Here is a 25706-nt window from a genome sequence, read left to right on the forward strand (position 1 = left end):
TTTGGAATTTTCTGGACAGCACCAATGAGGTAATCTGCCATGTGGGCCTTCTCCACTGCCCCTTCCCAAGAACAGGCAATCTGCATGATAAAGTCTCCCGCTCTCCCCCCCCCCCCAAATATGATGTCTTGGCCCCAAATAACCCTTTCATTCCTTTTGCTAAAGACTTCCTTGCCCCACCCTCCTTTCTATAAAAGCTTTCCACTTTGTATCGCTCTTCAGGGACCCCTGCTAGTTGTTAGATGCCTGAATCACGAATTGTTGAATTAAGTCAATTAGATTCTCAAATTTACTAGGTTGAATTTTGTTTTCATAACAATTTAAGGCTCACAACAACCCATTGTAAGAGGCAGGCACAAACCCGATTTACAGATGAAGAAATGGACAGCAGAGGTGAAGTAAACTGTCTAAGTCTTACATCAAATTGAGAGCTTCTTGAGGGTATGGGTTGGGCCCGCTTCGTGGGCATATGACTTATGCAGTCACACAGGGTCCCACACTTGGTTGGATGCTCTACGGTTACCATCTTGAAATCCTGAATCGTTTTTGAACAAGGAAAATAAATTTTCATTTTGCGATGGGCCCTGCAAATGACGCAGCCAGTCCTGGGCCTGGCTCCCGAGACCTTGCACAATTTGGGCTCTGCAGCCATTGAAGGCAACTATCAGAGTGCCAGAGACATTGTATTGCATGTGTTTGCCTACACGTTGGCCTCCATCCCTAGCCTGGGGACTACCAGAGGTCGTGTGGTGTCCTCAGCACCCAGCACAGAGCCTGGCACCGTAGAGATGTGCAGGAAATGTTTAGTGAGCAAATTGACTGAAAAACGAACAGATTATTGATTCAACTCTATAAAAGGAATATACAGAAACCTCAACTGAATAGAGCTAAGAGACCAGAAGGGGAGGCCCTCATGCCCTGCAATGATAGCAGAGCCCAAAAGGAAGAGGAAAGACTCTTCTTTCCTGGTGCCAAATTAGCCAATGAAAAGCCACAGACTCTTTGTTTATAACAGCCCCTCCCAGCCTCCTTTTCCCCTCCATCAAAGCGGTCTCCTTCCTTTCCAGTCGGGGGACTTGCATGTGGCCCACCATGGTTGCAGACCCTGAGTTGCAACTCTCTGTTGATCCCGAATAAACCATCTTTGCTGGAGGAATATCTGACAGTCTATTTGTTTTAGGTCAACACAACCAAGGCAAAAGAGGGCCGGGTGCCCAAGATGGGCAGCAACTTATCCCATTCTGCCTATTTCCTGCCCCCAGATTCAGACTTTCAAATTAGCCTCTTGTCTTTGGCTGTGGCAGACTGGGGAGAAGGGGGAGGAGAATGAGTTGGAAAGAAAGGCTTCACCCCTGAAGGAAACAAAGACCCCTGATGTGTGCAGGGCAGGGTGTGGGGCAGGGGAGTGCCCGCTGCTTTGCGTGAAGACTCAGCTCACCTAATCCTCAGACACTCCCCAAAGTTTGCTTGGATTCAGAAAGCCTGGTCAGTTTCCTCAAAGACTCACACAGATGGTCCTTTCAGAAGGTGCAGAAGCCACCCAGGGAGTTCCCGATGATCACGGGCTGGAGAGCAGCCAGTGCCTCCTCATTTCCGCCCACCCTTCAAGCTCCAGTCGAATGCCACCTCTTCCCAGAACTGTCCCCCCCAGAGTGTCCCCAGGCAGAGTAGTTCATCCCACACTGTGTGTTCACACCTTGTGCTTCTAAGGAATTTAAAATTATGCTTTTGGGCTCCCTTTACATGAATTGATTCCCAAGTTGGTGAGGACACAAATAATCAACATGGCTGTATCCTCCATCTCTCAAGCCTCAGTCCCTCATCTCCTCTGGGTCTTTGCTCAATGTCACCTCCTCAGTGAGGCCTTCCTGGGAGCCCTTAGCCCTGTGACATCATCTTGCCTCCACTTTGCACCCTCCCATTTCCTCCTCTGCTTTAGTTTTCTCATCTGACTTACTGTATTTAAATTATTGTCTGTTTATTATCTTGGTCTCTCTTTTGGGTGTCAGCTGATCACTGTTGTGTCCCATGTCCTAGAACAGGGTCCCCGCCCACAGTAGGTGTTCAATAACTATTTATTGGGTGGGTCCATTCCCATTTTACAAGTGAGGAAACTAAGGCTTGGGAAGGTCAGGTCACCAGGCCAAGGTCATGTGGCTGTGAGGGGCAGTCAGTCTTTCATTAGAAACCCATAGGGGGCCTCAAAAGGTTAAACATGGAATTTCCATATGACCCAGCAATTCCACTCCTGGGCATATGCCCAAGAGAAATGAAAACATACGTCCACACCAAAACGTTGACATGAACGTATGTAGCGGCACTGTTCACAAGAGCCAAAAAGCAGAAACAAATGTCCATCAATTGATGTTTTATCCATCAACTGATAAATGGATAAAACAAATGTGGTGCGATCCCACAATGCAATATTATTCAGCCATGAAAAGAAATGAAGTACTGATATATAACGCCACAACATAGATGATCTTGAACACGTTAGGCCAAGTGAAAGAAGCCAGACACTAAAGACCACATATTATATGATTTCATTTATGTGAAATGTCCCAAGTAGGCAAACCCATAAAGACAGAAAGTAGGGCTTCCTTGGTGGTGCAGTGGTTGAGAGTCCGTCTGACGATGCAGGGGACGCGGGTTCGTGCCCCGGTCTGGGAGGATCCCACATGCCGCGGAGCGGCTGGGCCCGTGAGCCATGGCCGCTGAGCCTGCGCGTCCGGAGCCTGTGCTCCGCAACGGGAGAGGCCACAGCAGTGAGAGGCCCACGTACCGCAAAAAAAAAAAAAGATAGAAAGTAGATTAGTGGTCGCCTGAGATGGGGAGGAGGTTGGGGAAAGATGGAGGAGTGACTGCTTGTGGGAACAGGGTTTTTTCGGGGAGGGTGACGAAAATGTTCTAAAGTTGATTGTGGTGACGGCTGCACAACTCTGTGAATATGCTAAACACCATTGAATCGTACACTCTAAATAGGTGAATTGTACGGCATGTGAATTATATCTCAATAAAGCTGTTATGGAAAAAAGCCCCACGGGGGTTCCACACTTGGTGTTGGAGGGATAAGATGTCCAGTGAAAGTAGGCATACACCCCGCCCTCCCTCCTCACAGGTAGTGGGAGGCAGAAAGAAGTCACTGGTCACAGAAGCAAATTCACACTAGTGGGATGTCCCAGAGCAGAAGGAAATGCAGTCTGCAGCACGCAGGGCAGGTAAGTGGGGGCTTGCCCAGGGCAGGGCAGGTAGGGTTGAGGAAACTTTGCTGGAGATGAGAAGACCACCTAGGTTCCCTGTCCCCAACTCTTAGAAGGTCCAGGCTGTACTGTCCCCATCTCACCAGGCGTATTGTGGACATGAGCCTTGTGTATTTGAAGCTCCACCTGGGGCAGGCAGGAACCCCTCCATAGGGGCTGGCACCTAGGGTACTTGTGGGGTTGCCTTATACTTTTTAAAAGCCTGGGTGGGAGCCACACTGGCTCAAGTTCTACGGTAGTGAGTTGAAAGGCAGCTGCCCCAAAAGATATGTCCAAGACCTAATCTCCAGAATGAGACCTCATTTGGAGAAAAGGTCTTTGCAGATGTGATTAACCTAAGAATCTAGATCATCCTAGATTATCCAAAAGGACTCCAAATCCAAAGACGTGTCATTATAAGAGCAGAGAGACACACACAGAAGAGGGTAAAGCCCCGTGTAGACAGAAGCAGAATTGGAGTGATGTGGCCACAGCCAAGGGACACCTAGAGCCGCCAGCAGCTGGCCGAGGTGGGGAGGGAGCCTCCTCTAGAGACTTCGGAGGGAGCGTGGCCCTGCGCACGCCTTGCCTTTTGCATTTCTGGCCTCTAGAATCGTGAGAATCAATTTCTGTTGTTTTAACTCACGTTGGTGGGACTTTGTTACAGCAGCCCTAGGAAACAAATGCATCTGCCTTCTGCATTTACCAGCTTACCAGGAACACACTTCTTAATGCTCCTGAGCCTTGGATTCCACAATTGTGCAACGGGGACACCTCTAGTGACTATGCCAGGGAGTGTGTAGGACCTTGATGAGGTCATGTAGGTAAGGCTCTCAGAGAAATGTCTGGCACTCTCCCTTAGTGCCCGCCACTTGATAGCGAGATTTAAGGTTATATTACGAACTAGGCCTGGCCCTGACCACTTCCGTCTCCCTGAAGGGGCACAAAGGAACTTCAGAAGCCTCCATGCCAGCCTCCATGCCAGCCTCCATGCCAGCCTCCACGCATGGCCCGTCACACATAGCACAGGACCTGGGCTCATCAGGGGCTATCAAGGCTGTGAGGTAGGAAATGGTGCTAATGACCCCTGGTGATGTCATTTTTAACCCTATTAAAAGGGATGGCAGGATCTCACAGTGGTCAGAGCATGGAGATTGGTGGTAATGACCCTCCCGATGTCATCTTTAACACCCCATTAAAGGAAAAGCAGGATCTCACAGTGGTCAAATCACAGACTCTGGGTCACGCTCCCTGAGTTTAGATTCCTGCTCTGTGACTCACTTGTTGTGTGACCTTGGGCAAATTTCTTAATCTCTCTGTACCTCAGTTTCCTGACCTGTAAAATGGGCATGATTTTCATAAGGCTACTACCCCTTCGTGTTTGTAAATGCTTAGACTGGGTGCTGGATGATGCCGAGGGGTGGTTAGGGTTAAATAAAGATCAGACTCAATACAGAGGACATTCTTTTGAATTTGAAACCTAACCAAGTTTCCACTTGAGGCAAAACTGCCTCTTCACTGCTCTCCCCCACCCTGCCTCCAAAGGGAAGGTCACCCGCCAGGAGAGTTCTCAGGCTGCACGTTGCTCAGGATTTTCCCAGGCAACACTTCTGAAGGTTGGGAGGGTGGATGAGTGCCTTGACCCTTGGCCCTGTGTGCCTGGGTTTCTCCCTCTGGAAGATGCACCCACCTTCGTGGTGTGAGCCCTCCCAGGCCATGGAAATGCTGCATTGGCCCAGATATCAAGTCGCAGGGCCTGTTTTCTCAAGGGCCCCGCCCTCTGAATTCTTGGAATTCTTGGCTAACAGGAGTGTCTCCCAAGGGGGCTGCGCCAGCTGAGCTGATATACCCAGCAGGGGGCTCGGGCTGCAGCCCCATGGGGTGTGGAGGGGGCTCTGAGGATGAGGCTTCCCACTGTCCCCTGAGGCTGGGGCATCCTGCCGGTGCTCAGGCTCCACCTCGTCTTCCCCAGCAAGCTGGCATCCCAGAGTTTTGCTCTGTGCAGGGCGTGGGGGGCTGGATCTACCTCATAGCACACCCCGGGAAATGCAGCACCCCTCCCAAGGGCCTGGGAAGGGAGGGACCCTGAGCCCTTCAGAGGGGGAGCTAGTGTCTGGACTGCTGCCTGCCTTCCACGTGATCTGGGTACATTTCAGACTCCCTGAACTCCAGTTTTCTCGCTGGTAAAATGGGGTTCATAGAATTCATTACCTACAAGCGTGGAGTAGAATCCTGGGCCACCACCTTGCTGTGTTTGGTGTCCCCAGGAGACGGGGTGAGGTCCGAGCCCGGTCAGGATGCCCCGTCCTACAGCACAATGGGAACCTTGGCTGGCTGTGTACAGGAAGCTCTGATTTGCCACTCAGAAAGCCCATGACTGTTTTTCCCCTCTGGAGCCGTGGTTTGGAAATTTGGTTCAAAACCCTGCTGTGACCGGTGATGCCCCACGTGCCTCCAGATTTCAAATTCCAGAAGGGCACCCGTCTTTCAGTTCAGGTGTGTTGAACAACATCTCTGTGTGGGTGCTGGCCTTGAGAGGCAGGGGGGTCCCTCCGTCCACCTGACTGTCCATCAGTCCATCTGTCTGCCTGTCTGCCTATCCATCAGGGAGTAGATGGCCGAGCCCCTCTACTTCCTGGCTCTGTGAATGTGACGAGTTAGTTAGGCAATCTTGGGCTCAGTGTGTTCATCTGTATGCGGATGACACCAGTATGTATCTCTTAGGTGGTTTCTGGCATTAATCAAATTCACACAGGTAAGGGACTTAACAGCTGTGCTGGCTCACGGCAGGCAGTAAACCAGTGTTGGACCTTAGTTATTATTATTGTTGTTGCTATTGTTATTGTTGGGATGTTATTGGAACTTGCACGAAATTAACACCCAGCCTCATACACTTGGCAGAAACTTCTTCACCTTTGGCAGTGGTCTCGGGAAGCTGATGAAGTCTTGCACCGGAGTCTGTTTCACGTTTGTACCTTCACCTCAATTGGCTCTTGGTAAGAAACGGGCTTGGCAGGTCTCAGTAAATAGCAGCTATTTCGTAGCTGCATTACTGCCTTGAGCACCTAGAGATTCAGCCACAGGCAACCCCACTGGATGTGCCCAACAGCCTGTGCTTTTTAATCTCCTCTGCCTTTCGACATTTCAGGACAACACTGCGTACTCACACTGCTGTCCTCACAGCTCCCTGGGCTCTGAAGCCCCACCTCCGCCAAGCTACATCCATAGTCTCAGTGAAGCCACACGGGGTGAAGGGCATGGGAAGAGAATGGTCTGGGAGTTAAAACCCGAAAGCTCTGTGCTCTCCTTGTCCTGTTTGTCCCCCAGAGACCTCTGTTAGGAAGAAGGAAGGATATGGGTTAAGGTTGTGACTCAGGATGGAACTGCTTAAATCACACCCCTGCTCCAATGCTTGTTAGTCTAGGGCTTCCCCTCTTTGAGTCTCAGTTTCCCGATCTGTGAAATGGGGATAATGATACTACATTACCTACGGGCTTCTACTGAAGAGCAAATGAGATAATATTCCTAAAGCACTTGGCGCCGTGTCTGGCACATAGTAGGTGCTCAGCAAATATGATTATTCTCCAGTAAGTTCAACCCCTCCCCTTTCCTCTCTGGAGTATGACCTGGCAGAGGGTTTGTGCTTTGTCTGCTGGCCCCGCTAGATCTAGCTTCTTGCCTCCTCTATTTCCTGGTTTCTCTTCCCTGGGAGGGAGCCTGCCAGATGGGAACCACAGCGTGTGCCAGTGTCGCCAAGAGTGGGCTCCACTTCCACGCCTCCCCCAGGCCTTTCTTCACCCACAACATGCTAAACCCCTCTGCTTGCAGGCTGGAGGTTATTCGTTCATCTAGTTAATTACATCCAAACTCACGTGGTAGGTAGAGGTGCTCAGAAAAGCAGGCGTATAAGTACCCCATCTCCCATTGCACATTTCCTTATTTGATACAACAAGGTACCTTTATCCCCACTTTACAGATGAGGAAACTGAGGCACAGAGGGGTTCAGTAGCTTGCTCAAGGTCTCAGATATAGTCAGAGGGGGAGCCTGACACAAACCCTGGCGGTCTGTCCCAGAGCTCACGTCCTTAAACCCCAGGTTATGCTGAATGGTCTCTGTTCTCTGACAGCAGCACTGTGGGCTACTGTGAGGATTTGCTGGGAGAACACATGTCCAGTGCTTAATGCATAAGGATGTAGTTCTGGTCACATTAATGTGTGCTCAGTAGAGCACACGTTAACTCTATAATGTGTGCTCTTAACTCTATAATGTGTGCTCTTAACTCTTAACTCTATAATGACAATAATATCAATAACTGCTTTTATTGCTCTTGCCTATTTCCCGACCCGCCAACCTGAGCTAATGTAGGAGCGTCAGTCGCAGGACCTGTATGTTGCAGATGTTCACTCTTCGTTCCTAACCCAGTTGAGTTGACAGTAAAACCCCAGGGAAGCCTGGTTGTAATGCAGAAATGCAGATTCCCATTAAGTATAAGAAAATCATAATTTTTTTCTTGATTATAAAGGTTATAATCATGTGGTTATTGTAGAATGGTGGGAAAAAAATCCAGTGCCAAGAGATGGAGTCAGTTTAGGTCCCAGTGTCCCAGGGGTGGGGCTGGGAGGTCAGGCTAACCTGGCTGTTCAGGTTGGAGTGGGGCTTGGGGGCTGGGCATAGAGTGGGTGAGTATGAGGGGTACAGGGTGTGGGAGGCCATGGGGGGGGGCGGGTCCTGGGGCCCGGGAGCAGCACGACCTTCCCTCTCATCCTCTGCACACCAGTGATGTCACATCACAAGATGCTGATAGTGACTGGCTTTGTACAGCAGAAATCACCAGGGCTGAGGTAGAGCTAAGTCTGGACAACACGATCCAATGCAGGCAGGAGGACAAAGAAGCAGAAGGAAAAGTCAAGATTTTAGGAAGTGGGGCTTCCCTGGTGGTGCAGTGGTTGAGAGTCCACCTGCCGATGCAGGGGACACGGGCTCGTGCTCCGGTCCAGGAAGATCCCACAGGCCGCGGAGCGGCTGGGCCCGGGAGCCATGGCCGCTGAGCCTGTGCGCCCGGAGCCTGTGCTCCGCAACGGGAGAGGCCACAACAGGGAGAGGCCAGCGTACCACCAAAAACAAAAAAAAGAAAGGGGGCTTCTCTGGTGGCGCAGTGGTTGAGAATCTGCCTGCTAATGCAGGGGACACGGGTTCGAGCCCTGGCCTGGGAGGATCCCACATGCCGCGGAGCAACTAGGCCCGTGAGCCACAACTACTGAGCCTGCACGTCTGGAGCCTGTGCTCCGCAACAAGAGAGGCCGCGATAGTGAGAGGCCCGCGCACCGCGATGACGAGTGGCCCCCACCTGCCACAACTAGAGAAAGCCCTCGCACAGAAACGAAGACGCAACACAGCAAAAATAAATTAGTTAATAAACTCCTACCCCCAACATCTTCTTTAAAAAAAAAAAAAAAGATTTTAGGAAGTGGAGGTTTGCTCTGGACTGATGCTGTTAGCAAGCAGGGCATTTTTTTTTTTTTTTTTTTTTTTTTTTTTTTTTTTTTGCGGTACGCGGGCCCCTCACTGTTGTCGCCTCTTCCGTTGCGGAGCACAGGCTCCGGATGCGCAGGCTCAGCAGCCATGGCTCACGGGCCCAGCCGCTCTGCGGCATGTGAGATCTTCCCGGACCGGGACACGAACCCGTGTCCCCTGCATCGGCAGGCGGACTCTCAACCACTGCACCACCAGGGAAGCCCAGCAGGGCATTTCTTAATAAACCTTATTCAGAAGTAGGGAGGCTAGACCGAGGCTAAAGCTGTAATTGCCTAAGAAGCAGAAGCCGCTCATATGAGCCTTTTTTTGGCCATTATTGTGCCTTAGCCAATGTTCATGTTTTGTTTGTGTTCAGATGTGATTATGAAAGGGTCTTTTTTGTTTTTCTTTTTTTTATTAATCCATCATGGTCACCAAGTGGCGTTATCTAATGTTTATGTTCGCCAGGAAAATACCAAGGCGCAGGTGACAGTGCCGGGGGCCAGCTCCCAGAGGTCAGGGTTGGTTTTCTTTCTCAGAAGTGAGATAAAGACACTTACAGAAATCAGAAGGAGACTTTGGCCGTCACATGCACTGGAAGGAGGATGGCAGCCGGTTGAACTAGCTCTCCAAGGGGTGGGCCCAGTTTTTATAACTGGGTGACAAACAGATGTCTATAAGGAAAGAAATAGAAACTGGTCTTAAGCCACGCCGCAGTGATGATATTTTCTGTGATCTTTGGGTCAGCTCCCCTGGATTAAAATCCTAGCTCTTAGTAGCTGTGTGTAATCTTTGACTGAGTTACTTAAACTTCTCTGTGCCTGTTTCTTCATCTGTAAAATGAGGATAGGATTCGTAGGGTTGTGTGAGGATTAGGGAGATAAGGTGTATAAAGTGCCTGGTATATAGTGAGCACTGAAGTGTATGCTCTGTGTAGTTTGGTCTTCTGGTGTTTGGCTAAGCAATACATCAAGAATGTATTGTTGGGCGTCCCTGGTGGCGCAGTGGTTGAGAGTCCGCCTGCCGATGCAGGGGACACGGGTTCGTGCCCCGGTCCGGGAGGATCCCACATGCCGCGGAGCGGCTGGGCCCGTGAGCCATGGCCGCTGAGCCTGCGCGTCCGGAGCCTGTGCTCCGCAACGGGAGAGGCCACAACAGTGAGAGGCCCGCATACTGCAAAAAAAAAAAAAAAAAAAAAGAATGTATTGTTTGCTCACATATCCCCCGATCCCGGAATGATACTTGGCACAGAACAGACACGCAATAAAATTTTGTTGAATAAATAAGTGAGGGCATTTGTTTAACCATTTCTCTATCGTTGGACATTTAGGTTATTTCCTATTTCTGTTGTCATAAATTACACAGTGCTATGAGCGTCCTGTAAGCAGAACATACGCTGTCCAGCTGCCCCGAACCCCACTGCTCCCATTGCCCCCAATGCTGAGGTCATAGGCTGTTGCTGTTTTTCATCACATGTGCGCTAGGGTTTTTCTTCAAGAAATATTGTTCTGCACCTATTCTCTGTCAAAAACAGAAACATAAAAGTAGGACCGAGGGAGTTGCCTGTTCCTAGAAAAATGGGAGTAAGCAAGCTCCTTGGTGAAGCTGATGAGATCTTGTTACAAAGTGTCCTTGTCTTGTACCCACTTGCCTTGCCTGTTGGCATATCGCCCTTCTTTACCTGCAGGATCTGAGCGAGTATCCTTCATCTGCTCGGTGTGGGAACGCACCTGTGTAACCAACGCCCGGTTGAAGAAGAAGAACGTGACCAGCATCCAGAAGCCAGCATTGTGCACGTTCAAGGGTTAACATCATAGACTAGTTTTACCTGTTTGAACTTTGTATAAGTGGAAGCATACGGTATTCATTCTTTTGCAAAAACGTTGTGTTTAGGAGGTTCATCCACGTTGTTGCAGTTTGTCCATTTTCATTTCTGTGTAGTATTCCCCTGTACGGATATACGGTAGTCATCCATCTTACTCTGGATGAGCATTTGGGATTTTGTTTCTAGTTTTGGCCTATTACAAACGATGACTTCAGGGACATTTTTTTTTTTTTTTTTTTTTTTGCGGTACGCGGGCCTCTCACTGCTGTGGCCTCTCCTGTCGCGGAGCACAGGCTCCGGACGTGCAGGCTCCACGGCACGTGGGATCTTCCCGGACCGGGGCACAAACCCGCGTCCCCTGCATCGGCAGGCGGACTCTCAACCACTGCGCTACCAGGGAAGCCCATGGGACATTTTTATGTCTTTTGGTAATCACCTCGATACTTTCTGTTAGCTGTATTTCTAGGAATGGAATCGAGAATGTTCTGCTTTAAAAGATTCTGCCAAATGGTTTTCCAAAGTGCTTAAGTCTGTTAAAGTTTTATTTTTTTTTAATTTTTAAATTTTTTTTATTTTTCTGCACTGCATGGCTTGCAATCTTAGTTTCCTAACCGCGGATTGAACCTGGGCCCTCGGTGGTAAGAGCATGGAGTCCTAACCACTGGACCACCAGGGAATTCCCTATTTGAAGTGTTTTAACATTGGACATTCATTTAGTTTTGAGTATTATTAGTGTCCCTTTTTCACAGATAAGAAAACTGAGGCTCAGAGAGGTGAGTTAATTTATCTTAGGTCACACAGCTGGTCAAGGCTGGAGCTGGCTCCAGAGACCTCACTCTTCAACACCACACTGTATTGTTTCTCATGGAGTTCCAACCAGATTCCTATACAATGTAGTGTCTGGGACATAGTAGGAGCTTAGTAAGTATTTGTTAAATAAATGGGCCAATGAAAGAACGAATCCTTCAAAGAAAGGGCTGAGGGGTCCTATCAGTGTACTCTCTGGACCAGTGGTTGATTTTTAGGGAACATGACAGTTTGGATTTAGAGACCCAGAAGTGCTGCCATTGCTTCTGCTTCAACCTTTTGAAGAACTTTTGTCTCTTAAATAATAAATCATCGCTACTGAAAAATTAGAAAAATTGATAGGTAAAAAAGATAAATGTCACTCCAAGTCCCTCCACCCAGAGGTAGCTACCATGAACACATGACCAGTTACTTGTATGTAAATAAATACTATTATGCCATTGAAGTCATCAGTCTTCTCTTTTGTGATTTCTGTATTTTGAAGCATAGTGGAAATTTCTTTTTCTTTTCCAAAGTTATAAGAAAATTCTTCCATATCTTCTTCTGGTGGTTTTAGAATTTTTGTTTTAAAAGTGTATAAATTTGCTCCATTGGAGCTTACCCTGGTGTACAGCATTCAACATGGGCTCAATTTTATTTTTTTTCACTTAGCTACCCAAATGATCCCAGATCATTTGTTTAAAAGCACATATTTACCTTATTTTAATTATGAAGGTTTCGAAATATGTTTTAATACCTGGCCTGGCCAGTTCCCTCCTATCTTCTTTTTCAGAATTTCCTGGAAAGTTTTGCTTCTTTATTTTCCACTTGAGATTCCATATCAGCTTTTATAAATTTCAGGGGGAAAAGTATATCAGTCTTTTTGTTGGAATTTTATTAAGTTTAAAAATTATACCAGAGGAAATTGGCAACTTTATGATATTGAGTCTTCCTATCCAAGAACATATTTTATAGTCTTCTTTTGTGTTCTTTAGTAGTATTTTGGAGTGCTTATTGTAGATTTTTTTCACACATTTCTTATTAAGTTTACCTCTTGGTTGTCTTTTTCTTGTTGCTGTTATAGAGACTATTTTTCTATTGTATGTTCTGACGAGGTGGGGTTTTTTTTCATATGTAAGTGCTACTAATTTCTGTATATCATTCTGTACTCTGCTACCTTACCATTATTGTTGGTTGTCATTTTCCTGTTGATTCTCTTGGATTTTCTAGATATACATTTATGTCATCTGCAGAGTAATAACTTTATTTCTCCTTCATTCCAATTTTCATGTCTCTAATTTAAAAATTCTTCCAAAGTTGCACAGGCTAACCCTTTGAAAGCAAAATTAAGTAGAGGTGCAATAATGGGCATTCTTATCATGTTCCGAATTTCCTAGATGTGGGAATACTTCTAATATTTCTCCCCACTTAGAAAAATCTTTTTAAAGAAGTATTTGCTGATTTCTCTTTTATTAAATGTTTTTATGAAAAATGGATATTAGTTTCTATTAATGCCTCTTCAATAATTTTCTTTTGAGATCTTTAATATGTAAATTCTGTTAATAAATTGCCTAATATCAAAGCCCCTTGTATTCCTGAAATAAATCCCTCTTGGTCATGATGAATAATTATTTTAATATGCTCTTGGATTCTATCTGCTAATAATTTGTTTGGAATTTTTGAAAAAAAATATTTACAATTAAGCTATCTCTGTAGTCTTCTTTTTGTGTAGTTTGTCAAGTTCTGTTAGAAATGTTATTCTTGCTTCAAAAAATAATTTAGAATGTTAGTGAAGATGTGGAGTAAATGGAATCCTCATGCATTGTTGATGAGAGAGCAAAATGGTAAAACCATGTTGGAAAAAGATTAGTCAGTTTCTTATGAAAACCAAACATAATACCTGCTCCATGATCCAGCAATTCCATTCCTAGGTATTTATCTAATATATATAAAAATATATGTCTAAAAAAATGACTGTGACAAGAATGTTCATGGCAACTTTATTCATAATAGTAAAAAACTGGAAACAGCTGAGGAGTCCTTAAATAGAAGAAAGGATAAACAAACTTACATATTCAAATGATGGAATACTACTTAGCAAGGGAAAGGAATAACCTAATGATACCCAGAACAACAGGAATCAATCTTCAAAATATTACTGTGAGTGAAAGAAAGCTTACACAAAAGAACACATATTGCATGCGTGCTTCCATATATATGAAGTTCTGGAATAGGCAAAACTAATTCATGGTGGAAAAAAATCAGAACCTCTGGGTAGGGTGGGAGAAAGGATTGATTTGGAAGGAACATGAGAAAACTTTCTGGAGTGATAAGCCAAACATAGTAAAATATTAATTGTAGAATCAACGTAGTGAGAATACAGACGTTCATGGTAAAATTCTTTCAATTTTTCTGTCTGCTTGAAACTTTTTATGGAAAATACCTGATTAGAAAAAACAGTTTAGGATTTCTGCTTCCAACCATAACAGGATAACTGGTAATAGAATTACCTTCCCATGGAAAACAAGTCTAGGCAACCCAGGTCTAGGCAGCCACTAATCTACTTTCTGTTTCTATGGGTTTGCCTGTTCTGGGCATTTCATAGAAATGGAATTAGACAACATGTGATCTTTTTGATTGGCTTCTTTCATTTAACCTGATGTTTTCAAGGTTCATCCACATTGTAGCATGTAGCAACACTTGATTCCTTTTTATAGCTGAATAATATTCCATTGACAGATATACATTTTTTTTGCAATTTAAAATAATTAATTAATTAATTTTTGGCTGCGTTTGGTCTTCGTTGCTGCGTGTGGGCTTTCTGTAGCTGTGGCGAGTGGGGGCTACTCTTCCTTGCAGACTGCGGGCTTCTCATTGCGGTGGCTTCTCTTGTTGTGGAGCACAGGCTCTAGGTGCATGGGCTTCAGTAGTTGTGGCACTCAGGCTCAGTAGTTGTGGCTCGTGGGCTCTAGAACGCAGGCTCAGTAGTTGTGGCACACGGGCTTAGTTGCTCTGCTGCATATGGGATCTTCCCGGACCAGGGCTCGAACCCGTGTCCTCTGCATTGGCAGGCGGATTCTTAACCACTGCGCCACCAGGGAAGTCCCTATCTATCTTTTTTATTATAGTCATCCTCTTGGGTGTGAAGTGGTATCTCATTGTAGCTTTGAGTTCAATTTCCCTAATGTCTAATAATGTTGAGGATTTAACATACATTTATTGGCCATTGATATATCTTGTTTGTATCTATTCAGGTCATTTGCTCATTCTTCTTTTTTTGGCCACACTGTGCGGCTTGCGGGATCTTAGTTCCCTGACCATGGATTGAACCTGGGCCCTGGCAGTGAAAGCGCCAAGTCCTAACCATTGGGCAACCAGGGAATTCCCAGCCCATTCTTAAATTTGGTTATTTATATTTTATTATTCAGTTATGAGTTCTTTATATATTCTGGATATAAGCCACTTATCAGATATATGACTTGCAAATATTTTCTCCCATTTTGTAGGTTTTCTTTTAACTTTCTTGATGGTGTCCTTTAAAGCACAAAAATCTAATTTTGATGGAATCTAATACATCCATCTTTTCTTTTGTCTTTTGTGCTTTTGATTTTGTGCCTAAGAAAGCTTTGCCTAGTCCAAGGTCATGAGGATTTATTCCTGTTTTCTTCTTAGAGATTTACAGTTTCAGCTCTTACTTTTAGGTCTATGATCCATTTGGAGTCACTATTTGTGTATAATGTAAGGAGAGGATATAAATTCATTCTTTTGCATGTGGAGATACAGTTGTCCTGCTACCACTTCTGGGACAATTATTATTCTTTACCCATTGAATTACCTTGGCATTCTTGACAAAAATGCATTGACCATAAACGTGACAGTTTGGTTGTGGACTCTCAATTCTATTCCATTGATCCATGGATCTATCCTTATTACGTCAGTACCCCAGAGTCCTGATCGTATTGCTTTGTAGTAACTTTTGAAATAGGGAGTTGTGAGTTCTTTTTTCCAACTGTGTTCTTTTTTTCAAGATTGTTTTTGGTATTCTGGATCCTTTATGTTTCTATATGAATTTTAGGATCAGCTTGTCAATTGCCGTAAAAAAAGACAAGCTGGGGTTTTGATAGGGATTGCACTGAATCTGCAGATCAATTTGACAAGTTTTGTCAAACAACATTGTTGTTGTCAAAACGACATTGTTTTCCTCACCATAAACAAGGGATGTCATTGTATTCACTTAGGTCTTCTTTAATCTCTTCTTAAAATTTAATTTAATTTAATTTATTTTTGTCTGCGTTGGGTCTTCGTTGCTGCGCCTGGGCTTTCTCTAGTTGCGGTGAGCGGGGGCTACTCTTCGTTGCGGTGTGCAGCCTTCTCATTGCAGTGGCTTCTGTTGTGGTGGAGCACGGGCTCTAGGCACGTGGGCTTCAGTAGTTGTGGCACACAGGCTCAGTAGTTGTGGCTCATGGGCTATAGAGCGCAGGCTCAGTAATTGTGGCGCACAGGCTTAGTTGCTCCACGGCATGTGGGATCATCCCGGACCAGGGCTCGAACCCATGTCCCCTGCATTGGCAGGCAGATTCTTAACCACCGCACCACCACGGAAGTCCCTTTAATTTCTTTCAACAGTGTTGAAGTTTTCAGACTACATGTTTTGCAACCTTTTGTCAAATTTATTTCTAAGTATTTTATTTTTTTTGATGCTATTGTAAATGGAATTATTTTCTTAATTTTGTTTTCAGATTGTTCACTGTTTGTTAGAGTATAGAGATACAATTTATTTTTGTATATTGGTCTTGTACCCTGCCACCTTGTTGAATTCATTTATTAGTGCTAAGTCTTTTTAGTGGATCCTTTAGGAATTTTTTTTTCATTGAATTATAATTGATTTACAGTGTTGTGTTAGTTTCAAGTATACAGCAAAGCGATTCAGCTATACATACATATATGTCTTTTTTCAGATTCTTTTCCCTTATAGGTTATTACAAAGTATTGAGTATAGTTCCCTGTGTTATACAGTAGGTCCTGGTAGGTTAGCTATTTTATATATAGTCGTGTTGCAGGAAAGAGAGTGGGGCACGAGAGGATGGTCACGTCCCAGGTCTCAGGCGAGTCCCAGGGATGGCTGCCAAAGGTGGGCTCTTGGGTTTGTGCAGGAAAGAATTCAAGAGTGAGCCATAGTGAAGAGAAAGAAGGTTTATTCAGGGAGATACACACTCTGAAGACAGAGCGTGGGCCATCTCAGAAGGCAAGAGAGGCACCAGGGTATGGGGTTGTCAGTTTTTATAGGGGTGGGTCATTTCATAGGCTAATGAGTAGGAGGAGTATTCCAGTTATTTTGGGGAAGGGGTGGGGGTTTCCAGGAATTTGGTTACCGCCCACTTTTTGACCTTTGTGGTCAGCCTTGAAACTGTCATGGCATCTGCGGTGTGTCATTAGCTTGCTGATGTGATACAATGAGAATATACTGAGGCTCAGGGTCTAGTGGAGCCGTCTTGGACCTAGTTTGTTCTAATTAGTTTATGTTGTGTCCTTGGGCTATGTCATTCTTTTAAAGGTTATGCCCTGCCCCCTTCCCTCCTGTTTCAATAGAACAAGCTGGGAAGTGTTCCTTCCTCTTCTAATTTTAAGAAGATTTTGTGAAGAACTGGAATTAATTCCTCTTTAAGTGTTTGACAGAATTTACCAGTGACACCATCTCTTTCTGTTGATCATACTTAGAGCTTCTTGGATGTGGATAATGTTTTTTTATCAAATTTAGGAAGCTTTCAGCCATTATTTCCTTGAGTATTTTCCTGATGGTTTTTCTCTCTTTTCTCCTCTGGCGTTTCCATTACATGTATGGTAGTGTACCTAATCATGTCCCACTTTTCTTGGAATTCTCTGTTCATTTTTCTTCCTTCATTTTCTCTCTGTTCTTCTGATTGCACCATCTCTATTAGTCTACCTTTAAGTTTGCTTATCATTTCTTCTGTCAGCTCAAATCTACTGGTGAGCCCCTCTAGTGAATATTTCATTTCGGTTATTGTACTTTCCAATCCCATAATTTTAGTTTGGTCTTCTTTTTTAAAAAATATTTTTTATCTCTTTGTTGGTATTCTTTATATGAAATAAGGTCATCGTATGTTCCTTTATTTCTTTGAGGATGATTTTCTTTGGCTCTGAACATATTTATTGTTGCTGCTTTGACATGTTTGTTAAGCCTGACATCTGGGTGCTCTCAAAGGCAGTTTCTCTCGCCTTTTTCTTTTTTTCTTCCTTATGGTCACACTTTCCTGTTTCTTTGCATGTCTCATAATTTTTTTTTTGTTGCTGTTGTTGAAAATTGGCGATTTTAGATATTACATTGTAGCAATGCTGGATATTGATTCCTCCCCCACTCCTCCCTGGGCCTGTTGCTTGTACTGTTTGCTTATTTGTTTAGTGACTTGGATGGATATTCCAGTAAAGTCTGTTTCCCTTAGTGTGCAGCTCTGACTAAGGGGGTGCAGCCTCGGGATGACTGTTTTTCTTTAGGGCCCTCTGACTTTCCCTCATCTCTCTGCTAAGCTATCTGCCTCTGTTGGTGCTACACCCAACTGTTAGCCTAATTGCAAGGTAGGCTCTTTTGTTTTCAGCAATGTCCTGGGGCACAAATTGCTCCACCAGCTCCTCTAGGCGCAGCTCCCGAAGTATGCATGGCTTCCCTAGACCTCGGGTCCTGCAGCGTGTGGGATTTTATCAGCTCCAGCTCCTGCTGTTTGGATGGCATCTCTTGTAGTAGCTTTCCCTTCCAGGCCCCTTGGGTAGTTTCACTGCAGAATGCCTCCAGCCAGATACTTTCCTGTGAATGAAGGGCTTTCAATAGCACCCAGGAGTACAGATTTCCAGCAAATTTCTTTGGGTGAGGGTTGGGGTAGATGCCCTCAAGTCCCACTGGTACAGCAGCAGAGCAACTACTAACCAATTCAGTGAGGCCGTCTCCAACAAGCTCTGGACCTCAAGCCAATGGGGTGAGAGGTGGGGTTTTTCCTTTGGGGGCGCTATCTCAGCCCTATTACCAATAGCTGTTCAGTATATCTGCAATTATTTTGAGCTTTCTTTACTTCTTGCTTCTTCTCTTGTGAATCCCTTTTATGGTTAATAATTCCTCTGTTGCACTTTTCCTCACACGGTGCAGAAGCTGGCTGCTGGCAAAGCCATGTGGTCTGCAGGATCCTGCCGTGTGAGTACCTGGAACCAGGAGGCAGAGCCCTTCTCTCCTGAGATGTCTTTCCAGTACTCTTACTTTTTTTTTTTTTTTGGTACACGGGTCTCTCACTGCTGTGGCCTCTCCCGTTGCGGAGCACAGGCTCCGGACGCGCAGGCTCAGCGGCCATGGCTCACGGGCCCAGCCGCTCCGCGGCATGTGGGATCCTCCCGGACCGGGGCACGAACCCGTGTGCCCTGCATCGGCAGGCGGACTCTCAACCACTGTGCCACCAGGGAAGCCCTCTTTTTTTTAAAAAAATTAATTAATTAGCTTATTTATTTTTGGCTGCGTTGGGTCTTCCTTGCTGCACTTGGGCTTTCTCTAGTTGCGGTGAGCGGGGGCTACTCTTTGTTGCAGTGCACGGGCTTCTCACTGCGGTGGCTTTTCTTGTTGCGGAGCACGGGCTCTAGGCGCGCGGGCTTCAGTAGTCATGGCTCACGGGCTCTAGAGCGCAGGCTCAGTAGTTGTGGAGCTTAGTTGCTCCACGGCATGTGTGATGTTCTCGGACCGGGGATCAAACCCGTGTCCCCTGCATTGGCAGGCGGATTCTCAACCACTGTGCCACCAGGGAAATCCCTCCACTACTCTTTCTTGACAATGCTTTGGTGCCAGTGGACAAAGGAAAGACGTTGAAAGGTTCCAGCCCATTTTCACAGAGCAGGCAAAAATTACGAGTTTGGAGCTAAGAGGCAATGCAGTGATAACTGGCAAAAACTCAAATGTCCTTCAGCAGCAGAAGGACAAATATACCACAAATATACCAAATATACCACAAAAGTTGTGGTATATTCATACAATGGAATGTGATACCAGAATAAGAATGAATGAACCGATACATACACCACGGAAGATACATACGACAGTGTTCAGTGAAAGAAGCCAGACATAAAGGAGCACTCTCTGCATGATTCCATTTGCATAAAGTTCAGAAACCAGCCAAATGAGTCTTGGCTGTTAAAGGAAGGATTGTGGTTACCTCTGGTGGGTGTATCAAATGGGGGAGGGGGCGGTGGTGATGTGGAGAAGATGCTATTTCTCCTGGTTTGGGTGCTGGTCACTTGGGTGTTTTTGTTTTGGGAAAATTCCTCAAGCTTATCCTTATGATTTAAGCACTTTTACATATGCACATGTATGCATGTATTTCTTTATTATAGCTCAGCAAAATTGACTTGAAAAGTGAGAGGATGTTTACACACCCAGGTTCATTGCAGCGCTATTCACCATGCCTCAGTTAGGTTCTCTAACTATCTCCGTCTTACAGGAGAGGAAATGGACATGCAGAGAACAGACATAACTTACCTAAGACCACAGAGCCAGTAAGTGGAAAAGGCAGGATTCAACCCAGGTGGGCTCGCTTCCGAGTGGGTCCTGTTAACCCTGGGCTCCGCTGCCGCTCCCCAGGGGGACTGGAGCATCAGAGGCGGGTCAGGACAGCCGACTGGAATAAGAGGCCCTTTGCCCACCTCGACCAGGTGCACAGGAGGAAGCCTGGCCGTGTGTCTTCTATTTTACACTTGAAAGATCAGGCCGAAGGCTCCCGTGCAGCTCGCATGAGACCTCTCCCTTGGTGCCCAGCTGCGGGTTCTGTTTGAGCCTGATCTCTGCTGAGCCTTTGGGAAGCCTATCTCCCAAGATTCCCCCTGGTCCCTGTATTCCTTAAGGAAGTAGGTCCCTCCGGCTCCCACTGGTCGTGTTGTGTTTATGTTTAAGAAGCCAGGTCAGGTCACAGGTCAAAATTAATCCAAAAAGAGTGGGAGGCTACCAAATGGAAAATAGATAGCTAGTGGGAAGCAGCCGCATAGCACAGGGAGATCAGCTCGGTGCTTTGTGACCACCTAGAGGGGCGGGATAGGGAGGGTGGGAGGGAGACGCAAGAGCGAGGGGGTATGGGGATATATGTATGCTTATAGCTGATTCACTTTGTTATACAGCAGAAATGAACACAACACTGTCAAGCAATTATACTCCAATAAAGATGTTAAAAAAAAAAAAAGAGTGGGAGGGAGGAGACAGCTGGTATAACCAGCTCAAGTCCCGCTGACAGAAGTTCCTAAACTCCTCACGGGCTCGGGAACATGGTTGTCCCGTGGCTGTGCTTCTAGCTGCACTGCGCACCTTTCTCCTGGGGTCTTTGTCTGGGCTGGCTTTGAGCACTTCCTCACCACAGGTGTCCCCTCTACTCGGCACCATCCTGCCAGGTTCCGATTTCTGCACTGCACGTTCCTCTACATGGTCACTTTGGTGAGTTTGCACTCAGGCCCTGGCATGGGTTGGGGCACTCTCTCTCTCTCTCTCTGCCTTGCCCCTCCTTTCCATCTTTCATTTGCCTTCCCCCTCTCTCTTCAGACTCCCCCAAGAAAGACAGACCTTGCTATAAGGTGGGCCCTCCATGTCCGCGGATCCTGCATCCACGGATAGGGGGTCGACTGTACGAGATTGAGCAATGAAAATGTTGGTGTCATGGCGGTCCTGGAGCCAGTCCTTCGTGGACGCTGAGGGACGGATGACAGTCCTCTCTCTTGTGCCTGCGATTCTGTTTCTCTCCTTCTTCTTGTCCTTCATCTCACCTGCCCCCCGCCTCCTTTCCTTTCTTCAACAGCAAATATTTACTGAGTGCCCATCACCAGGCTCATTTCTGAGGATTCCCAAACGATTCCAGACCCAGCCTCTGCCCTGAAAAGGCTTAGAGCCTGACAGAATGAACTTGCTTCCGCCACAGTGTCCTCCCCCTCATGGCACACAGGCGTTTCTCTCCTTAGATTGCAAGCACCTGGAAGGCGGGGACCACCTTATGCATCTCTGCAAGCCTAGCCCCAAGCCCAGGGCCTGGCACCTAGCAGGTGCTTACTTACCATTTGCTGATCAATCCACCAGGGAATTCACCCAGCATTTCAGAGTGGCCACACCAGCCAGGCTCTGAACAGGGGTTTGGGATTTGGGGTAGAACGGTGCATGCCTAGAACAGCAGATTTGGAAACAGTTTGGCACTAAGAGGCAGGCAACTTGATTTAATCCCAATGTCCCAACCCTGGGTGGAGACCTGATGGCAGCCAGATAGTTCACAATGATGACCTGGGGGGAGAACAACTGTTGAAGGAGGTGAGGAGGCCACGCTCAGCTCTGACAGCCGCTCCCTGGCTGTGTGATCTTGGGCAATTTACTTCACCTCTCTGTGTCTTGGTTTCCTCATCTGCAAAGGGGGAACAATTGCATTGTTTCCATCAGGTTGGTAAGAGGATCAAGATGACAGGTGATAAGGGCTCATTTGTTTGGTGATATTTGGTAAATAAGTAAAATATGTTTCTGTGCTGCTGGAATGTTTCACCAGGGAAACGGATGACTTTCCGAGAAATGAACAAGTCTACGTCATAATTATATGAACATCACTGCCCCAAAGAGACAGGCTGAGGATGTGGTACTAGGACCTCTCTTATTAATCCTGGTCATGCACTTTGCTGGAGGTCAGGCTGTCTCAAGCCAGTGGCTGCAATCCTTATGGAATTATAGGCTAGTTTGAGGCCCTAGGGCTGAAAATGAGGGCCTCAGATGTCCAGGTGGCCCAGAAAACCCGAGACCTTTCCAACCTTCAGTGTTTCTCCTCAAGAGTAGCCCGCAAGCCAAGCATCTCTGATGACAGCTGCTCACGGGACCCTCTGAGATGGGCCATGGAGGGTGAATTCAGCTCATGATGTCCCATCCTCGTCCCCCCAGCACTGAACCCTCCTAGGTCAGACGGCTCATCACAAGGTGACTATGATGAGGATGATGATATCCAAGTGGTCACTTGGTTCCAGAAGACAGATAAGTACAGGAAGGATAAGAATTTTAAGGAGAAGGAGACAAAACCTAAAAGCTTCTATGGCCTAGAGATCAGGTGTCTAGTTTTGGTATCAGACAACCTTGGGTCTGAGACCTGAATCTTCACTTGCTAGTTTTGTAGACTAATGTCTTTGAGTCTCTGTTTTCTGCTCTGAAAAATGCGGACAGCAAGAGACGCTTTTTATAGGTGTGAGGTGGAGATTGAATGAGAAATGCATTTAAGGTGCAAGGTACAGTGCTGGGCACTTAGAAAGGACTCCATAAAAATAGATTATTATTAGTACATATATCAAATCTCTGAAGGCAAAGACACAGCATTTCCTAAAATCATTATTGATTTAAAAGCTGTGATGAGTGATTTCAGCCTTACTAAAAGATATAATGACTAATATAACAAATGCTATAGATTTTATTTTATTTTTTGTTTTTGTTTCATTTTTTGACCTCTTCCCAGGGTGTGTAGGATCTTAGTTCCCTGACCAGGGATTGAACTCGCGCCCCCTGAGTTGGAAGCGTGGAGTCTTAACCACTGGACAGCCAGGGAAGTCCCTAGATTTTATTTTAAAGGGCAAACTCTGCTAGAATATTTTGTGAAAGAGTTTCAGTATCCATCTAAAGTTCTGGATCTCAGGCGTTCCTAAACTAGTGATGGTCCTCTTTATACTACTACTAATACATTCTTATAAATAATATCAAAATATTATATTTATAATACTTATATATGCACATTATAACATTTATGCAAATAATCTAGAAATATAATATTTATACATACAATATATTTATAATATTTATATATAGATAATATGTATTTATAATATTATATAATAATATATAATAATCAACCTTCCTTATTTGCCTCTGTCCTAAATTACCAGCTCTGACAAATGTGGACTCACTGTGGGAAAAAACAAACCAAATCTAACTTCCTGGCTATATCTAGTGACCTTTTAGAATGTCGCGCTAAGAGACGTTTATCACCACATTGCATCGTTCAAAATCCCTGAAACATGTGCTCTCCTAGATGCTGGAAATGGATTCCTCAGATGTGGGCTAAGTGGTGGGGAAAGTAGGTCATCTCCACCGCGTTGGTCACCCTGCTCCTACCTCAGGCCGGGAAATAGGGATTTTGTTGGGAGTTCCCTTTTGAGAAGCCTAAGCCTTGGCAATGGGGCAGTGGGGACGGGGGTGGGGTCGTCTCCACGGAATGAATGCACTGGGTCATCCCATAAACCTGGGGCAGGACCCAGTATGAGCTCACACTTACCAGGACCCACCAGTGACACACTCCATATGGGTGGTTGCATCCTCAGGGACTGTAGACTCCATTCTTCTATTTTAGAAAATGAGGAAAACTGAAGCTCAGAGAAGGTAATGCTCAAGATCTTTCAGTGAGTCGGTGGTAGTAGAGCTAAGTCTTGAATCCACATCTGCTGGACTTAAGAACCCAAGCTCTTTCTAGTTTAGTTCTGCATCTTACTTGTTGACAGGCAAGGCACTTGACCTTGGCATGCCTCGCTTTTCCCATCTGTGAAATGGAGCTTATAATTGTGTTTGACTTAAGAGGGTCTCTGAGTAGTTTAAGCCAGTTAATAATCCAAATCGCTTGGACCAGTATTGGCATGTTGTAGGAGACTAATAAGTGTCAGCTGTTCTTACTATGTTCACAATTATCCCGTGCTGTTTTCTTTATGACAAAGACGCATATTCCATGCGAGGTCCACGGAAGAGATGATCCATTATGGCTGAAATGCATTTAGTACATGAGATATGATACCATGTAACTATATTTCATGAAATATTCAGATATTTTGCTTGTTTATAACTAGAGTGACCATATTAATTTAAAAACAATGGACTTCTTTTCACATTCGGCAAATATATAGCCTTTGTGCCATTGCCCCTTCCCCCTGAGCCCATGGCAGACATCCTTAATTGATCCCATGACTCTTTCCTGTTGAACACAAATGAGACCTAAGGGTCTGTCATAACCCAGAGAGGCAATGATGGTGCTGACCCAGGTGATGGACCGTCTTTGCCGTCTTAGGCTGGGAGCCAAAGAGAGCAAGGTTGCCAGCCAGCTGCTTTGGACATTGGCTTTGATCAGTTCAATGCCCAACCGCTCAGCCCAAACGTGGGCTAGCTCTTTGGCAAATTCATACCACTATTCAACCAAGAGCTTTTGGGAGGAGATTCTGAAAGCCCAATGCTTTATCTGGACATACCCTAGAACCTGATGAGCCCTAGGTTCATGGCTTTGAGGCAGATAAGAAACTGCAAAAACATCCCAGCAGTTACAAGGGGCAGGAGTCATCCACCATCCAGGTGGATCCTAACCTCTCCTAATATCTCCCGCTCTTTCTCTTACCTCTAACAGGGGAATATACTTGAGAAATTGAGGATTTGCTCCATGCCCAGATTTATTGTTTTTGCACAACCGCGTGAGAATCAAGAAGGACCCTGGGCTTGTGGTAACCAACCTGCGTTTTGGAACCATACCCATGAGGCTGTTCCAGCCCAAGGTGGCCTCCCCCAGCCCGTGGCGAGGCATCATCTTCTTCCACGGAGGGGGCACCGTATTAGGGAGCCTGGGTAAGATGGTCCTTGGAGGTTTTGTGAAGGAAGAGCCTCATCTTCATGCAAAGCTCTACCCACCCCTCCCATGGGAACCTTGTCGGAGTCCCTCCAAGGAATCAGCAGCTGGAGGTTTTTATAGGGAGCCCTGACTAAGGGCTTTGGGCTCAAGTCAGCAGGTGGTGTGAAAACGTTCTTTTTTATACTATGATACTCTTGGTCAAGGAGAGGGTGGTGAAGTGGCCAGGGCTGGAGTGGGGTGGCGTTTGGTGTTTATGGCCCTGCAGTGTTGACTCTTCTCCGCTCCCTCACTACTCACCAGCCATTGACCGGTCCTGTCTGTTCTCACCCCACAGTATTTCCCAAACCCGTGTGTTTCTCTCCGGCTCTGCAAGACCCCTGTGATCCAAAGCCACCTTCTCTTGCCCGCATCCCTTTATCCCTACATCCCAGTAACTGCTCTCCCCATGTCACCCCTCACAGTCTAATCCTCACCCAGCAGCCAGAAAGAACCCTTAAAAATACGAGTCGGAAATTGTCAGTCTTGCAGTGAACACTTCCTGTGGCTTTACAGGGTCTTCAGGTGAAATTCCAACTCCTCCCCACAGCTGGTGCTGGCCCTGCAGACCTCTCCGGCCTGGTCACCCGGGTCTCCCACCTCCCACAGCGATTCGCTCTGCTGCAGCCATGCTGCCTGTTCCTCTGGGCTTTGGACACACC

General features: G+C 46.1%; 1 pseudogene; it reads left to right on the forward strand.

The window, feature by feature from the left end:
- The first annotated feature begins 590 nt into the window (after positions 1 to 590).
- Positions 591 to 25706, forward strand: part of LOC132425840 (arylacetamide deacetylase-like 4) — a 28107-nt pseudogene continuing 2991 nt past the window's right edge.

Source organism: Delphinus delphis, chromosome 1, assembly GCF_949987515.2.
Source record: "Delphinus delphis chromosome 1, mDelDel1.2, whole genome shotgun sequence".
Taxonomy (NCBI): domain Eukaryota; kingdom Metazoa; phylum Chordata; class Mammalia; order Artiodactyla; family Delphinidae; genus Delphinus; species Delphinus delphis.